This window comes from Numida meleagris, chromosome 12, assembly GCF_002078875.1.
Source record: "Numida meleagris isolate 19003 breed g44 Domestic line chromosome 12, NumMel1.0, whole genome shotgun sequence".
Taxonomy (NCBI): domain Eukaryota; kingdom Metazoa; phylum Chordata; class Aves; order Galliformes; family Numididae; genus Numida; species Numida meleagris.
The window spans coordinates 7,025,152-7,042,433 of NC_034420.1; the positions used below are offsets into that span (position 1 = coordinate 7,025,152).

A 17,282-nucleotide genomic window follows, 5' to 3' on the forward strand; every position below is an offset into this window, starting at 1 on the left:
TCAGCACAAATATCCCTTCACCTTTTGTTTGAGTCATGGCAAGAAGCTACCTGACAATATCACAAAATGGCCAATGGTGGCCATTTGTGATCTACATTTGTATGGGAACTGCTGAGTCATGGCCTGAACCACTGACTGAGCACCTGGAGAAGAGACCCGGTCAGCCCTGGGAGCACAGGTGAAGGCAATTCACCTGTGTGACCAGAAAGAGTGGAGACATGCTCCACCCACCTTAGACCTCATTTAAGGGCTGACTGCCACCTGAGCAAGGGTCTCCTGTTGGTGATCCCTCCTTTGTGGAGTCTTTCTGCTAGTCATGATCTTGGGATACAGGTGAGCATCCTTTTTTGATTTTTTTTTGTAACGCCTTCTCATTGCACACATCTGAGACTGGTCCTGCTGCCTTTACAACACTTTTGCAGCATCCAAGACGAAATACTGCAAAGTGTCTGTACCTTGAATCTCTGAATCACCCTTGGTAGGGACCTGTAAAGGGACCTGTAGGGACCTGCTGCTGATAGGGTGTTGAGCCAAAACCAGAGGACAGGTTTCACCAGGAAAAATTATGTTAATGATTTACACTTTGGTGTACCTGGTGGCCTGTATGCTACTGTGAAGGCTTTCATGTAGCATGTGGATAATTGCAGCCCTCCCAGCATAGGTGCTCCCTAGCTTATAGGTCTGTTTGCTTTGAGTCTAGAGACATAGGAGTATAGGGATAGCTGATGTATCTCTGATTCTAGAAATGACGTAGCCAGTTAGTCGGGGGCATTAGTGCAATTTAGTTTACTGGGAACTCACCTTAAATGTATGATAAATTAAGGCTTCTATGTTCATAACTCACTTCCCCTGCCTGTGTGCTCTTTGTAGTGTAAAAGATTATCCGGGAATGCAGAGGGATCTTCCCTGTAGCAGTCTACCTGGCTAAATTCAAGTAAGTGAAACTTTTTAAAGAACATGGAACCAAGTATGTAAGATTAAAAAACAAACAAACAGTGAGGCAACTTAAAAATTTTGCTGTGGGGACCTTTCACCTTGAGTGAAAAGTGCTATGGCCTTGTGACTACAGCCCAGTCATGAATGGATCTGATCATTCCAACTAATTCAGAAAATGTGACATGTTCATTTTATACTGACTAATGATATCAGATTTTGTCAATTCTCCACCCTGACCATAAACTCTCCATCAGATTCTCTATTTAATTTTATAGAGATTACTCCCTTAGTTTCTGTAAATTTTTAGGGAATAGTCTATTTCTTTTTGGATAGAATGGTGTGGAAAGGATGCAGCAATCTATAAAACATTGTAGGTTGAGCCTCTAAGATATATATCATTCTGTTCAACTCATTAAAAGTAAAGCCCAAAACTGGCTTTGCGGAATGATTTCACACTTAAGGCTGCATGAATGCAAAGAGGATATGACAGAGCAGTTCTAGAGGGATAAAATTATCCAGGTTTGTCTCACATTAGAGTTTTGTGCTTTAATTCTTCTATGGGTAAAATTGATTTTTGGAAGGCTTTGAAAGAAGAAGAAAAACAAAACAAACAAACCTGCTATAGCAATAATCTCAGTGTAACTGATGTGAAGATGAAGTTTTCCACTGTGCATATAAAAAGATGGGTTTTGACAATGCCCTATCCAAGTCAGGTTGAAATGCTCTTATTTACTTCACTGGATCCTGTAGGCCAAATTGAATTCTGGTGCACTGCCAGTGAAGAGAACGCTTTCTCTTGGGCTGAATTTGGCCAGAAATATTTGACCTCAAATGATTTCTAGAAAACTGTTTTTTCTCTTCACTATCTCCCTTTAAATGGATAACCTTTAAGTAACGCTAGGTTTTAGATTGGTTCTTTATCCCATTCCCTCATTGTGTCAGTAGTCGCTGCATATGATAAAATGATTAATAGTTGCTGTTCTAATGTAATTGAGACATTCATCTTGCTTGCTCTTAAAATATAAAAAGCCTCTCTCAATATATCTTTAGGTTAGTTGTTAGTGTATTTCTGATGCATTATTTAATGGATGAATGATTTCTTTTAACATACTTTAGTGCCTACATTTATATCAATGTGTGGTATATAAACAGTCAGGTCTTGGACTGTGAAGACTTTGTTGCCAGCAACTCAGCGAGAGAGCTCCCATCTGCAGCCTCACTGCAATTTGTCTTTCTTTATGTACAGACAGCATAGGTACAAAGTAACAAAGTCAATGGAAAACGCTGGTGCTAAGGGACTAACAGAGAAGCTTTTTGAAGGGTGTAACCTCCACTTGTGCTCCTAGGGATGGATCTTCAGTACAGTTTTCATGTCTCTTTGACCCTTACAATGCCTGAGCTGTGTAAGACTTAGGAAGGGAACACTTACAACAGCGATCTTGTATCCAACCTCGACTAATCACTGACGTGTGCTTATCTCAAGAACTGATTTTATAGAACTTGTTTAATTGATTTTAAGCAACTATATATATATATATATATATAAAGGAAAATGGAAACACCTGAGAAGTATTGGAAGCCGATCTAGTGTATTCTAATGAATGTTTGAATTTGATCTTGTAGAAAGGCTGTCTGTAAATCTCTTCATTTTAAACGAAGTCCAGTTTGTTCTTTTTTTCCCCCCTTATTAATGTTAGTAATTAGTAGGAAAAAAAATACTGAGATAATATTGGAATTTAGAAATGCTACATTAAGACACTCTGTGAAGTCTGCTTTTGAGGAATTAAATTTGAATGGCACTTTCAAGGTATCTAAGCACAAATATTTTCTTTTTGTCTCTCAATTTTAGTGGATTTTAAAATCTACCTAGCTCACACTTTCAAATTCCCAGACTAATATTTTTATTCCCATGCAATTTAACTGATACATGATGGCAAAGACAAAAATTGTGGCATCCCATTTGAGAGAGATTGCTCCGAATGATGTCGTGCTTAGAAGTATGCCTCCATGCTGAGAGCCACTCCAAAAATAAGAACCCCATTCTTTCAAATTTTTAACCATCACTAGACAGCATTGTCTTTCAAGGAGAGCTTGCTCTGATGGTGGGATCTCACACACAGTCCATGATTGTTGCTTTTTAAACACTATTCCTCATGCTGCATTGATTCAGCAGCCCTGTTCAGAGGATAAACGATATCATATATGCATATACAATGTTGAACATTTATTCTGACAGAACTCTTGCCTCTGTTCTTGCTGCCTTTCAGTATGTCACTAGCTCGAATTCCCTCCTATGGCTCTTCTCACTCATCCTCTGATAATGTCAGCATTTTCTGAGGTCTTCAAAGGGGTCATGACTAAAAGAGGGGATTAAAAAAAAAAACAACACCAAAAAACTAGGCTGCTGGGCTCTTTCCAAAATGTTACTTAACTGGATGGAAAACCATGGGTTGTGTTCTAAGCAAGTCATTTGTTAGTCTTAGATTCTTTCATCTTTCTCTAAAATGGGCGTAACTTGTTTTAATGTTGCAAAGAATGTTAGGATAATTTTGAGAGAGCTCTTTGTTCAAGGCAATTCATGGCAGAACTAGATAATAGAACCTGCTTTCTCTCCAGACTTTAATATAATCCTCAGTCTATATTAATATGATTTTTTAGTGGAGGTAGTTGAATGAAAATAGTTCTTGGTTTTGGGAAGATATAAGTTACTCTTGTTGCCACTGGTGAAATGTTTCAAAGAGTAACCGGTAAAAATAAAAAAGGAACCTGAAAGTTGGTGGCTGACTTACCTTTATTCTGAATATTTAGTGGGCAGTGTTTTTGTGTTGATTAGTGTGTTTGTGTGTGGTGAGGTTTTTGTTTTTTGGGGGGATTTTGGTGGTGGTGATGGTGGTGATTTTTTTTCATTAAAATGAAAGTTGAGTGCTAACACACGTTTCTTTAGACTTTTAAAAACATTGGATGGAACATCATTTGCCCTCTGCTCATTTGGGCACAAATTATATTATTTCAAGCCAGACACTCTTGGAATGTCTTAAAGAATTGTTTCTCAGAACAAATTATTCTTTGTGTTCTACGTTTGCAGAATGAAAAGATGGTGTTTCACTCTGACAGCACTGGCAAGTCTGTTAAGAGATGAAGTTTCCTCAGCATCCTTCAGTGTAAATTGGTGTAAATTGCCTCCTTCAAGGAGGCATGACAGTTACTTCAATAGAAGTGGGAAATTATGTGAGATCCAACAATTAGACTATATTTATGCAATGATTTAAATTGGCTTATGGACAAAAGATTTTGTCTGTGGTTATTTTGCTGTTGTTACAAAAAAAGCATATGTTTACTTTTGAGCACATCACAACTCATTAAAATCTGAAAAGATAAATAGAGCAGGAAAGGATAATGTACTCTTAGTGAGGTTTCCAAATTGCAGGAAGATTCAGAGCTGAGCTTTAACCAGGACAATGCGATAACGTTTTTTTCAGTTTTTACGGTTACAAATTACCTTAAGCTGATGTGAAGCTAAAATGTCTCTAATGAAGCACTGATCTGAAATTTCAGTTCTCTCCCTTCCATTACCACTTGCTTTCACTTGTGACTCAGTTGTTGCTTTCTTTTTGAATCTCAGGTTTTTTTCTGCCATCAGACTCCTGGTAGTTGTCTAGTGTTTGCATACAGTTTGTTGTATAGGCTGAATTATACTAGATGTTTTATATAGTAGTACTCCAGTTTAGATTTTGGCTGGTAGGTATCAAAATTACTGACTGACTTGGACTCCTGGGTCATCTTCTAATATGGCCTATTTTAATGTATGTGATGGTATTGAGTTTCCCCCCTGTGTTGTTCTATTGCAGTGCAATGATATGATAGTCCACACTTTTCAGATTCTCCACAGAGCTAAATTTTGGAGGCAGAGCCTAAAGTTACGTAACAAGCTGCCTTATAGCAATCTTTATTACAAGGATATAATACATTTTTAACATATATGAAGCTGTGTACTACATTGAGTTTAGACTTTTGAGAAGATAGCTTGTCTTATAATAAGGTCCTCAGTTTCTTTTATCTGAGTCTGAAGTTCATTACATTCATCTGAAATAGTTTCCTGCATCATTATTGAAACTGCCACCGATATTAAATCTTTACAATAAAAATCTGAAGTCTTCCAGCTGGAAGCAAAACTATGTATCATTTTAAGATTTGGGCTATATATACAACAGATCATAGCACTGCATCTTTTCAAGTTCTTTTATTGTTATGCCTTGGGAAGGGGGTGTTTTGTTTTGCAAATACCTTTTGGAAAAGATATGTTTTCTGTGTCCATATATTAAAAACTGACTTAATTAAATGCTTATAAATAAACCCATTCAAGTCTACTATGTATTTCTAATACTGATTTCTTCCATTTTCGTTACTAACTAAAACTCTCATCTCCTCTTTCCACACTGCTGTCTCAGAGTGTGATGATGCTACTTATTGTCTTGCTCATTCGTGTTCTGTGTGTTTCATATAAAAAACATTGTCAAGGGAAGCTGAAGAGTTTTTAGAGGAGCATGGTCTGTTTGTTTCCATCTGCTAATTTGTTGTGTCCTGTTAGCTTCCTTTATTTTTTTCCTGTATCCTTGGCAGGGAGCAGAAATGAATACGACTGTGTTCTGTTGAACAGCCGCCACTGCCTCAAGCTGTTTCAGCAGCTCACCTTGCCAAAATGCTTTTTCTTCCATTTTTCTCTCCTTGAATAAAGGAGGAGCATTTGAGCAGTGCTTATCATCCAAAGGTTACTTTGGAACTAGCTGGATTAGCCTCACAAGGTGACATGTCTTCCTCATCCAGAAGTGGGACAGAAAATATGCAGAAATTAACAAACGAGAAACTTAAAAACATAGATAGGCTTAACTGAAGTATTTTGCTTTTATATTTCTGCCTGGCAGAAATATAATAGACCCTAAAAAGGGTCTATTTTAAATTGCAAAGTGTTATTAAATGTTTCATTTCTTCATTTAAATGAATTCTCTATTTTATTATATCATTTAGTTTTGATTTTGTAATCTTATTACAATGGATTTAATCTTACAAACTGTTTCTACCCAAAAACTTGTAATTTCTCAGTAAAAATTCACAAAAAGCAGAAAAAATTGAAGCAGCTATAGTGGCAGGAATTCCTTCATATATTTGTAACTTTATTAAAAAAAAAAAAAAAGTACCTTATCTCGTGGTTGGTAGCCCTGACCACGACAGGAGGGGTGGTACTAGACAATCTTTGAGGACCCTTCCAACCTCAGCCTTTCTGTGATAAATAGCTATTTACTTTATCAACTCTAACTGCCCTGTACTTGCTTTTAAATCTTCTGCTTAAATAATATCACTTTGCTCCACAGATGAAAATCATGTTTTGCAGTGAGAAATTGTTTCACGTAAGCTAACACATAAGAGGTTGACAAGTGCAGCTGAGCTATTTCAAACTATGTGGTCTTTGTTTCAGAGCTTTTGACTTACACTGCCTCTGCCCAGTACTGTAAAGGGAGAGGTGTCCAAACTACGACTGCAAGATCCACCAATATTCCCATTCCTCCCACTAAGTAATTTTTAATGTGATGTCTGATGTGACAGACACAGTTGAATGAGAATTTGGATAATTAATTCAAACTTAGCTTTTGGAAATGAACAGTTAGTAATTAACTGAATGTGATGTGCTGAATAATTAGTTAATGATACAAATAGCCAAAGTGCAGTTCATTTTTTTTAAACAAATATTTGAATTGTTTGAAAAGCCATTCAGTTATGCCAGCTATAGATACTTTAATACTTCTAAATCGCAACCTCAGTTTACTGAAATAATACTCACAATATTCCTAATAAGAAGGCAGGTTTCAAGGTCAGAATGTCAAAAGTTAGCTTATGTCTAACAATAAGTCTTTGGCTATGGAGTTAAAACCAGCAAACTTTTCTTCTCAGCTGTTGTATAGTTATTTATAGACTTAGAGCTTATTCCCAATCCCCGGCATAGAGTTGCAAGTCATTAACAGGTTGTCGTCTTTGCTTGATCTGATCCACCATGGATTTATTTAAAAGTTTAATCATATTCCATCTTTTATTTCCAGTTCCCATAATTTTATTTTGTACAGGAAAACATGCACTAGTGAAGTAGCGATTAACGCACTGATAGTTAGCAAGTGGTATTTTATTAGTGGTTATTGTGCATAATAGAGGGTATTTTTGGAGACCTTCTGTCTGTTGATGGTGAACAGTGTTTAATTCCAAATGTAGCCCTGGGGCAAGAAGAGAACCTTTGCTCTTAATTGCCTCTCTTGGCACACAGGGGCTGAGGGGTCCTGGGTCTGATGGAGGTGGTAAGAATGGGGTTGGTGAGAAGCTCTGCTGCTTTGGGCCATGCTGCTGCACCCGCTGAAGCCTGGAGAGCTAAGGCAGTCAGCAAGCCCTACTCATTTAGCGTGAGCACTACAGTCCTCCTTCCTTCTGCTTCCTGCTTGTTTTGATACTGTTCATCCAGTTAATGCTACTCCAGTAAACAAGGTTTGTAATGGGAGAGGAATTAACTTAGTGCGTTTTTTCAATATTTTTTAATATAACTTTCTCAATTTTTCTTTACAAAAGCAACGGTTTGATTCTAGGGAGGAAAATAAAACTGGTAGGGAGATTAAATTTTGCTTCCATTGGAATCAAATTCCTTCTTTCCCAATGAAAAAGAATTAGGTAAATGATAAGTTATCTTGTAATATATGTTCTTGAAAAATAGTGTTTTGCTGAAAGAAGTGGTTTTCCTAGGGACTCTAAAGCATAGGCTAAAAGATGACTCAGCTTGTATGAAATAGGGGATCTTGGGGCTGCTTTTTGTTTCTTTTTGTTTGGGTGTTTGGGCTTGGTTTTATTTTTTTTTTTTCTTCCCCAGATATTTCTAGAGCACAAACTTTCATGACAGGTCTGTCAGAAACCTCATGTGTGTGTTGGTAGTGCTCATTTGAATAGCTGGGAACATTAGAAATGCTCCTTACTTACAACTGGAGATTTTGATGCGAATCTTAAGAGGATAAAAAGCCAGCTCATAACGAGGTTGGATTCTTTGCAGTTAAAAAAGAGGACTTAGTTCTGGTGAATCCAAAATAGGTTCCATGGTCTAGACAGTAACAGTCCTAGGTGATGATAAAAACTACAAAACTGAGCCTCGTTATTATAGCATATGGCATGCTTTTTACTATGTATATTCAAATAAAACCTTTGTCTGTTGACTGAGAAACTTTGGTTAATATCATGGAGAGATTTTGGTTTGCTTCTCTTGAAGGGAAAGAAATATTTTGGAAGTGAAAGAGGTACTGAAGAAAAATGAGCTGACAAATTTGGTTATGCTGTTTGATGGGGGTGTAAGACATCCATTTCATCTTTCACTATTTTTATTGCTGATATTGCACAGGAAACAGTAGCACCCATGGTCTTCATTATATTTTTACTTGACTGGGGAAAAAAAAGGCTTGTGGAGCTAATTGTGCCAATTAAAATGATTCTGTTAAAATCTGGACTTAGTTATTAAAAAGATAATAACTGAAAATCAGAGTGGAACAGTGAACCCTTCAGTCTGATAACTTGTCTCTTACTGTGCCCAATGCTGCGTACTATAGAAACAAGGAAGACTAATCAAAGCACCTCGTTGTCCAGCATTTCACCTTTCCTAACAAGCACCTGAGTCTTACATTGTGCCTCAAGTTGCAACAAATGCCAGAAATGTCTACGACATCCATATGTTACAAGTCAATTATTTTCTTCAAAGGACATAGCTAGAAAAATGCTAGTTGGGGGAAAGGTCCGTCTAATTCTTTTAAAGCTAGCAGCTTACAGGAAGTTTGCTTGGTATGGCTCCAAGCAGTTCTGATTATGACGGCAGGCTCACCTGTACAACCCAGCCTGCACAGAGTATGACTTTATTTTTATATGCCTCTTTCAATTTCACTCTTAGGTGATACTAATCAGTCAGCTTTGAATATTAAGAATATGATAAGAGAAAGTTTTGGTGAAGCTAAGAAAGCAGCCTCTCCATCTTGGTTTGACTTTAACTGTCCCTACAATGTCATTTCTGTTTCTGCCATAGGACAAGACTGTGTGTTTTGGGTGGCTCTGTGGACCCGTCTCACAGTTACTCTGCCCAAAGCACAGCACTCTTCACATAGAAGAAGTCTTGGGCTCCACTGTACCCTACAGTGAGGGAGGGCATATTTCCTGCTGGAGCCGTGAGTAGTCATTGGGCCAAGTGGATTCTACTCCGGGCATTTGCACCAGCAGGTCTAACTCAAGTCCACCAACTGACGAATATATCTTCAGAAACCAGGAGCATTAGTAATCTGGAGGAGAGGCAAGAGCAGAATGCAAAAAGACAGCATTTTATAGAGATAACCTCTGGCTACAAAAGATAAAATATTGTATTCAGAAGAAATCCTATGGCTTGGTAAAGAGAGGCCTTGGAATAGAAAGGCAAACTTAAAATCAGAACAGATTTCTCTCTCTATTATATTTCTCTATAATAAGCAGACCTTTTCAGAAAGATAATTTGTTACCCATCTACAGAATAAGTTCCTCAAAATGAAATCTTTGTGTAGGCAAAAATGTGAAAGGTCTTGGGAAAGGCAAGGTTGCATGTGAGGTTTCTGCTAAATTTAAATCAATTGCATGCTGTGGTCCAGAAGGACTTTGTTCCAAGTCCACTTCTGTGAAAAGAATCCCGGTAGCTGTTTTTTACTGTCAAAATTTAAATTTTTAAGTTGACAATACATTTCCCTTTTGGTGCTACAGGCTGGAAGAAATTTGTGAGTTTGATGTAGGTCAGCTTTTCATTTGCCTATATCCTTGATTATTCCAGTGCTCTTCTTGTTGAGACTGTATGTGTGTCTGCTGCTGATTCCACAGTGAGATTTATGTGGATGTGGAGTCTTCTGCATTCAGCGTATCCCTGATTCAGTGTCCTGAAGAACCTGGAGCTGGACTGCTGCCACTGGCAGTGCTCTTGGTCAGTGTCCCTTTCAAGAAGGGCTTCTATCGATTCTGCTTCCTCTGAGCATTTCTGGCATAAATAACATCTGGAACACTTTTTAAAGAAAAGCTCAATTTCCCACATATATTTCTATACGTAAATTAAAGACAACCTCTCAATCAAAATTTGCTTTTATAAAAGAGATAATAAACTAACATTAGCGGTTAAAAAGTATTTGGACATTGTTATGTAATAGGAAAATTCTTTATTCCTTTTTGTTCTTGCTCTACTGGAGGAAAAAATAGTAAATTAAGTTAAAGTGTTCATCAAATACAGCATGCACATCGAACATAGTTTGTGCTGTGAAACGTAGCTGGTTTCTAGCCATCAGGGTGGGGAGGGGAAGAAAAAAAACATTTTTAGCTGTCTTAGTCTTTTCCCATCCTTTTGCATTTGTGGAACTTTGTCATCTCCCTCTGGTGGCAAATGTCTGAAATATCAATCACATCACAGCGGTGGGGGAAGGGGAGGGGAAGGAATCTAAGTCTATTCCAAGGTGCTCTGCTGAAACCAGCACACTTCCAGTTACAAATCTGCAAAGCTTAACAGCCCTACTCACTCTCTGGGGCTTAGTTGTGACATGGAGAATGAAATATAGGTTGACCTGAGAGCTGTGATTTGCGGTATCCAGTTTGAAACAATTTCAGAAGAAAAAGGCAAGAACAGAGGCTCTTGCAGTACTATCAGAGGAACGGGATTCCAGATTTTCATTTGACATAAAGCACTAGTCTGCAAATTTAATAGTTTCTAGCAAAATTGAATGTTGTATATGAGTTTTTGGGGAGGAAAGGTGGTGGGCATAGGAAAATGAAGGATGCCAAAGGGTAATATTTAATGTTCTACTTTTTTTTTTATGTTTAAGGCATAATAGTGCATTGACTGTTTGCACAGCCTGTTAGATGACAGTGAATACTCTGGACCAGTACAAATCTAATTGTGTATGTTTACGCACACAGAGATCAGAAGTAGGAAATGTTTCTTCCTACCCAGTGGGGTTTGCACTTGAGGATTATTAGTGTTGCCTGCTGATAAGTTTTTTAAGCTCCTTGCTCTTTCACTGAGCACTGGAGATGATAGCCCAGCTTCATTTTTCCAGTCAGCTCACTCTCTGCCCCTTTAAAGAGAATGTCAATACCAGAGCATTTCAAATGCTTACCCATTAAAAATATTCAGCAAACAAGATAGAAACTTTTGCAAAATTAAAAACTTCCAACTGATTTAAGGAACAAGGGATATATCTTCACTACTGCTGTCCTGGATAGTTTAACCACTTAAGATATTCAAAAGCCAGAATACTTAATTCGAAAAGCTTGAGTAATCTTATCAAGTCCACTGTATCTTTTTTTTTTTTTGGCAGAGGTCCTATGTATATAGCAGAATGCGTTCTTCTGTATCAGCACTAATGCTCCATTTAGTTATCAGTCCTTTGTGTCTTTACAGTTCATGTGTAGAATATAAGTAGGTGTTCTATATAAATAAACCCCCAAATGGGAACCAGATGCTGAACTTTCTAGCTGACTTAACTGAACCACTGAAAGGTGATATAATATGCCCAGCATCTGCGAGTCAGCATCAAGATGTGCTCTAAATACTGTTGCGAACAGTGACAGCTTCTGGACGTAAAGAACTCAATGTGCTCTCATTACCGCTGTTGGAAATTGTTCCCAAGGGTTGTGCTTCTCACTTAATTCAGATCACTTATGTAATTTCAGAGTATGAACTGTTCCAGGGAACTGCAGTGCTCACTGATTTTTGCACTGTTCGGTGAACTTTCTATTTAAAGGTTTCCCCGTGTTGAGGATGGAGCTAATGCATTAAGTTCAGCAGTCTCTAAGAACCCTGAAAGGCTCAGATTAGAAAATGCCTCTCATAAGATGTCCCCTGCCCTGCTTAATGGTCTGAGTGGAAAAAGCAGAGATACGAGCAACTTCCAGTCTGTTGGGTCAGGGCCCAGACTCACCTGCAGTAGCTATCTTCATTAATCTTGTGTTTATAGTGTTGAAAAAGTAAGTGCTGCCTGCAAAGTGCGATAGCTTCATAGTCAAGTTTGATATCTGATTCCTGGCCCAACTCTCAGTGGAATTTAAATTGGCTTCCTATGTGCAAATGTGTGAAGGCTCAGTGATTAGAGCGGCTGGAGATACAGCAGCGAATGCCTGCGAGTGCTGATGCTGTGCCTGGCTTAGCTAATGAGCTTTTCACAGCCTTCCTTGCATGGAGTATTTGTTTTCTGTACAAGAGAGTTTTATGGAGTTCATCCTGGGCTGAACTGAAATTTTTAAGGAAACTTTCACAGAAGTCCTGTTCTCCTTTTTTCACTGTTACCAGCCACCCCTGAGTGGTGCAGCTCGTGATTTGCTGACAGGCCATTTCTGTGCTGCTTACAAATATGCAAGATGCTGAATGGACAGCCGTAAAGCTGAATATTAGTTCAGCAAGCAAGCAGGCCATGGACAAGATGTGAATTTTGTTTATTTATTTGTAAGCATAAATTTGGAGGTAGCGCAGAAGCTCTGCTTGCCATGACTGGGTTGTTTGTTTGTTACAGACAATAAAAAAGTTCTTGGTTAAACCCAGAGCTGCTACAATGACATGATCAGGCATGCACCTACATCCAGAGGTAACTGGCTGATGCTGTTTCTGAAGTGCAGTGACTTGAGATCTTTATATGAAGATTGTGCCTTGTCTAGAACTGCCCTTACTCTTTCAGTCTCCTAGCAGTTTAAACTCCTGCTTTCTAGAGAAGGAAATACTCAAGAAACTGAGCTGTGTAATGGATGAGTAAAATCCCATGAGCCAGTTATCTGAGTGCACCTTGAGCTAGCAGAGCAAAACGTTGGTAGGTTTATGTCCTGAGGTCAATCCAAAGCAAATGGTGGGTTTATGCTGATACTCTATGCATGTTGAGGGACACCTTAAATAAAACCTCGCTGAAACAGATGGGTAATAATAAAATAAATATTTTCAAGCACAGTAAGGATATTTGAATGCAGGTACTGTGTTTGTGGAGCGCTTGCAAAATTTTTTTAATCCAGCTGATCCTCAAACATGGAATATCTTAGGTGTGGGGGCAGAAGTTTGTGGGGCTTTGTTTGCTGGTTGCTTTCTTGTTCTGTTGGTTTTTGGGGCTGTTTTTTTTTTTTTTGGTGTGTGTGTTTTTTTCTTAATAATAGCTGAAGGAAAGAAATGGTGGTCTTAATTTGCAATTGGTTAATCCATTTCTGAGCTCTTATTTAGATGCTTTGCAATTAAGGATTCTGTTGGACAGTGTTTCATTCTACAATGTTTTTAAAAGTTCTGTTAAATATTCATCTCACTGTTTTGTAATACAGACAAAATTAAAGGCAGGAAGTGCAGAGGTAAAAACTGTGGGTTTTCTTCTATGATTTCCTTTTAACAGTTTAGCACATAGATGCTGGTCACAGGAAAATAAGGTTAGATTTCCTTCATATAAGGTGTCAAGCAGAAATACTAGTGAGATTTCCCCAAGCATGTTTCGACAGCAGCCCCTTCAGTGTTGGGAGAGCTTTGGGCAGAGCATGCTGCTCAGGCCAGCTGGCAGTCAAGGGGAGGGCAAATCAGTGCTCTGAAAAAGTTAGTGGGTAATTATGTGGATATGGTAACGAGGTACTGTTTTGATTCTCCATGTTGGGAGAACAGCAAACTTGAGATCCGTGTTAAGTCAATAGATAAAGCTTGGATAGCCAAAAATCACAGGCATGACCAAGTTTGCAGTAACTTGATTATTATATGCTGCTGAGTTTTCAATTAGAAGTTTTTGCTTTTCATTTAATTTCAAACAGCATTCCTTCATAGGAAACATCCAGGGGTTACTTTTCTTTTTCTAACCAAAGCCATTGGTCTGTGTAATTTATGTCATGGCTTTCCATTTCCTCTCTGTGATTAGAGCCAAATACACAGGGCTTTACTAATCTCTTTACAGGGATTTATAAACTGTCTTCTGTTTTTTGCTAGTTGCAGGTTCCCAAGCCACGTATTTGGCTTCAATTCTGGTGTTTGGATTGACCTGAAAGATCAAAGCAGAAGACATCCAATTCACCAAGAGCATTAGAACTTACAGCCAATGCTTTATAAGTTAGGAATTTCCACGGATACAGAAGGGATATTGCTTCCAAAATCTCATTGACATCCAGAGGTTTTTGGATATGCTTTAAGCTTCTTTCAGAATCCTATGCTGAAATGGTCCAGCTTTGCTTTACTTCCTAAATAAATGTATTTCTCATTTTATTTATTTTATGTTCTTACTGATTGTTTATATTTAATGCTTGCACCTCCCTGAGACACACCTTTTGCCCTTTTCAAGTTTGAGTGATGTTGACAACCTAGGATAATTATACGTGATCATTTTTGTTGTAGAAAGTAATTATTTGTTAACAAGTAAGTAATTTCCATAGGAATCCACCTCCTTCCAAAAAATATAAGCAAAAAGCCGGGCCTTGCAAGCATGACCAGAAAATCTTTGGTTTTTGAAAACGTTATCAACCTTTTTTTCTTCTTGTCATGATGTAGTAGGCACGTAAATGTCACACAGCAAAGGCAGAAGTATCTGGCTTCCTAAAAGCCTCCATTTTGAGGAATATACTTAAACTTCCTACAAAACATCATGGAATTTTCATTTTTTTCTTACTGAAAAATAAAAGTGAAATATTTTAAAGCATTGTAATATACAAATAATTAACTGGTAGTGTTGTCAGATCTAGCTCTCCTTCCACCTTTCTGGAAATAGAAAAACAATGAATAGTATTTTTTGCGATTATCAGCGCTTATTATTTAAGCAGTGGTTGACGACTTTCCTGACTCTTCAGTTTTCTCTTGACTTTGAACAGCAGCAGCTTACAGACACAAGTGGCCCCACTGCTCTGAGCCACCATTAGCACTAGAGTTACAAATAGACTCAGCAGCTGAACTGTTCGATTCTTTCCAGTCTGTCATTTGAGGAACTGTATACGTACATTACTGTATCTGAAGTGGGACCTATATTTTTTGAGTTCTGGTTCATGTAGCATAGAGCTGGAAATCTTGAATTCCATTGTTCTATCAGAGATACTGAATGTGTGCTGCTTTGGGCAAGAACTATTGGAAGTTGCTGAGCCACATGTATCTTGATGAACGGATCTATTGGTCTGTAAATAACACTCACATTCCCATGAAGGAAGTACGTCAAAATCAGTAAAGCACTACTGTCTCTGTGAAGCAACTGGCACCTGATCCTGAAGAATTGTTTTAATTCCTGTCACATTCTTAAACTTTCATTTGTTACTCTGTTAAACATTATCATTTTATGTTGTAAGGTCTATTCTGCACCAAACTATAAGTGGGAATTGCAAGGGCAGGAAAAAACTCAGAACGGCGTGCAATCACATGTACTATCTTTTTATTTTCTGTATGAATTGTTACGTGATGTAAATCATAGGATAATGCTTCACTGGAGATTTAACTTGCTGACTTAATTTCCAGAGAACAACAGACTGATACCAATGTATTCTTCACAGATTTCCCTTCATTTCCAGTCATCTTCTGTATTTCCTTTCCTCTCATTTTTTGCTCTTCACAAAGTATTCTGTGTTATGTCTTTCTTATTTCACTTGTAAATACTAGGAGACCAATTCTGGGAAGCCCTTGAGAATGGTTTCTTTGACTTATGGACTTGTTTTGCTGCTGGGGAGAAGTATAGTGCAGATATTTGCATTAATATGTCCTGCAATATTTCTTTCCAACAGATCATTGCAATGTGTTAATATTGCCAATAAATTGTTCCTACCTAACGATGTTCATGAAGAGTAATGCTGGCTGCCAGAAAACTTAAGATTTTCTAAACTAAACAAACTCATCCTAATGGCTGTCCTGGCTTCCCCAGTCCCCACTAAGCCTCTTGACTTAGGTTGAATTAGTCTTTCAGACAAGAGACTAAAGAACAGAGTGATGCAAAATACAGAGATAAGTGACATGTAAGGAAGACTATTAGGACTAGCTTAAGATGCTCAAGCGCTCTTCTGCCTTAGTTTTCATGCATCGTGGGGCAGTGAGTCTATGCCTGTGAGCATTCAGAAAATTTGCTGTGAGGTCCCACAGTTTTGCAGATCTCAGAAGTTAATACAAGCACAAACATTCAATTTGGAATATCTGGTTCAATCATTCTCTGCCCTGATTGCATGCCAGTGGCCACAAAAAACTCCCAAACCTCCATTTCCTCAGATCACAGAAAAGAAATGTCGAAGTAACAACTGAAATCCTATCAGTATGTCCTGTGTTTAGGTGCATATTATTATATAACAACTGCGTAGTGTAATATGCTACATAATAAATACCAAAGCCCAAAGTATTTGCTACAAGATGGGAAAAGAACTTAAGGAGCTAATGTGCATTTTCAGATATGTTGTTTTAATTTTCATACAGGAGCAGTTGGGGTTATAACAGGAAGAACCGAAGTGTATGTCAAGAATAGCAAAATAGCATAAACTTTTCAGAAGCAATTTGTTTTTAACTTTACGTTAAGGAACTTCACAAATTCTATTAAAATATGAAGCTTAGATATTGTTAAGACTGGAAATTGCAGTTGTTCCTCCTCTAACCTTTGGTATTCTCCCCAGTATCCTCGTTTGTCAAAGGTACTTAATTCTATGAGCTCGTTATTTTTCCTGTACTAATACATTTTCCTTATCTTCTAATTAACTGCTGCTCCTAGCATATTTATGATGGCATGCTCACATCTATTCTGGCTTCTTTGCCTTATTCCAATGCAGGTCTCCTGCTGCAATTGACACAGTTGATGCTTTGACATTATTCATATTGTCTTCTGGTGCCTTTTGATATCTTCCATATTTCTAACTGTTTCTGGTTTGGCAAAGATGGGAATCCAAATGCATAGCTGCTAGCAAATCTTCCAGCTTAAATTTGAGAAGGGTCTTAATAGGTAAATAATATCAAAATTCCTTCTGTTTTCTAAACGTGTTTTGTAATTGTTCCTTAAGATTTCATTTCTGTGTAAAATGCAATGTGAACAGGCAGTACATTTTTCTAGCTTTTCAACTACAAGCAACATTTCGCATGTGACTTCTTGAAACCTCACATCTCCCATTTATGCTATTATTGCTACTAATCTCTTGAGGTTTCAGCTGCAAATAATAAAATTGGTGCAGAAAATGTGAAGTACTTTCGGTCCTGCTCAATCTCTGTCCTAAACTTTGGTCTTAAATTTGTCCAACGTGTGCTGAAAAGGGCGGTTTTCATTGGTTTTTGGTTTTGCATCTTTACCTGATATTTTATATCCACTCACAAGACTAGTGAGCTTACTACT

The 17,282-nt window shown here is 37.8% G+C and overlaps 1 long non-coding RNA gene across 1 annotated transcript; it reads left to right on the forward strand.

Annotated features, from left to right (window-relative positions):
• LOC110405573 lies at positions 257 to 17,154 on the forward strand. Its single transcript, XR_002442958.1, has 3 exons — positions 257 to 333; positions 871 to 934; positions 13,940 to 17,154. It is a non-coding gene; the product is annotated as an uncharacterized LOC110405573 (long non-coding RNA).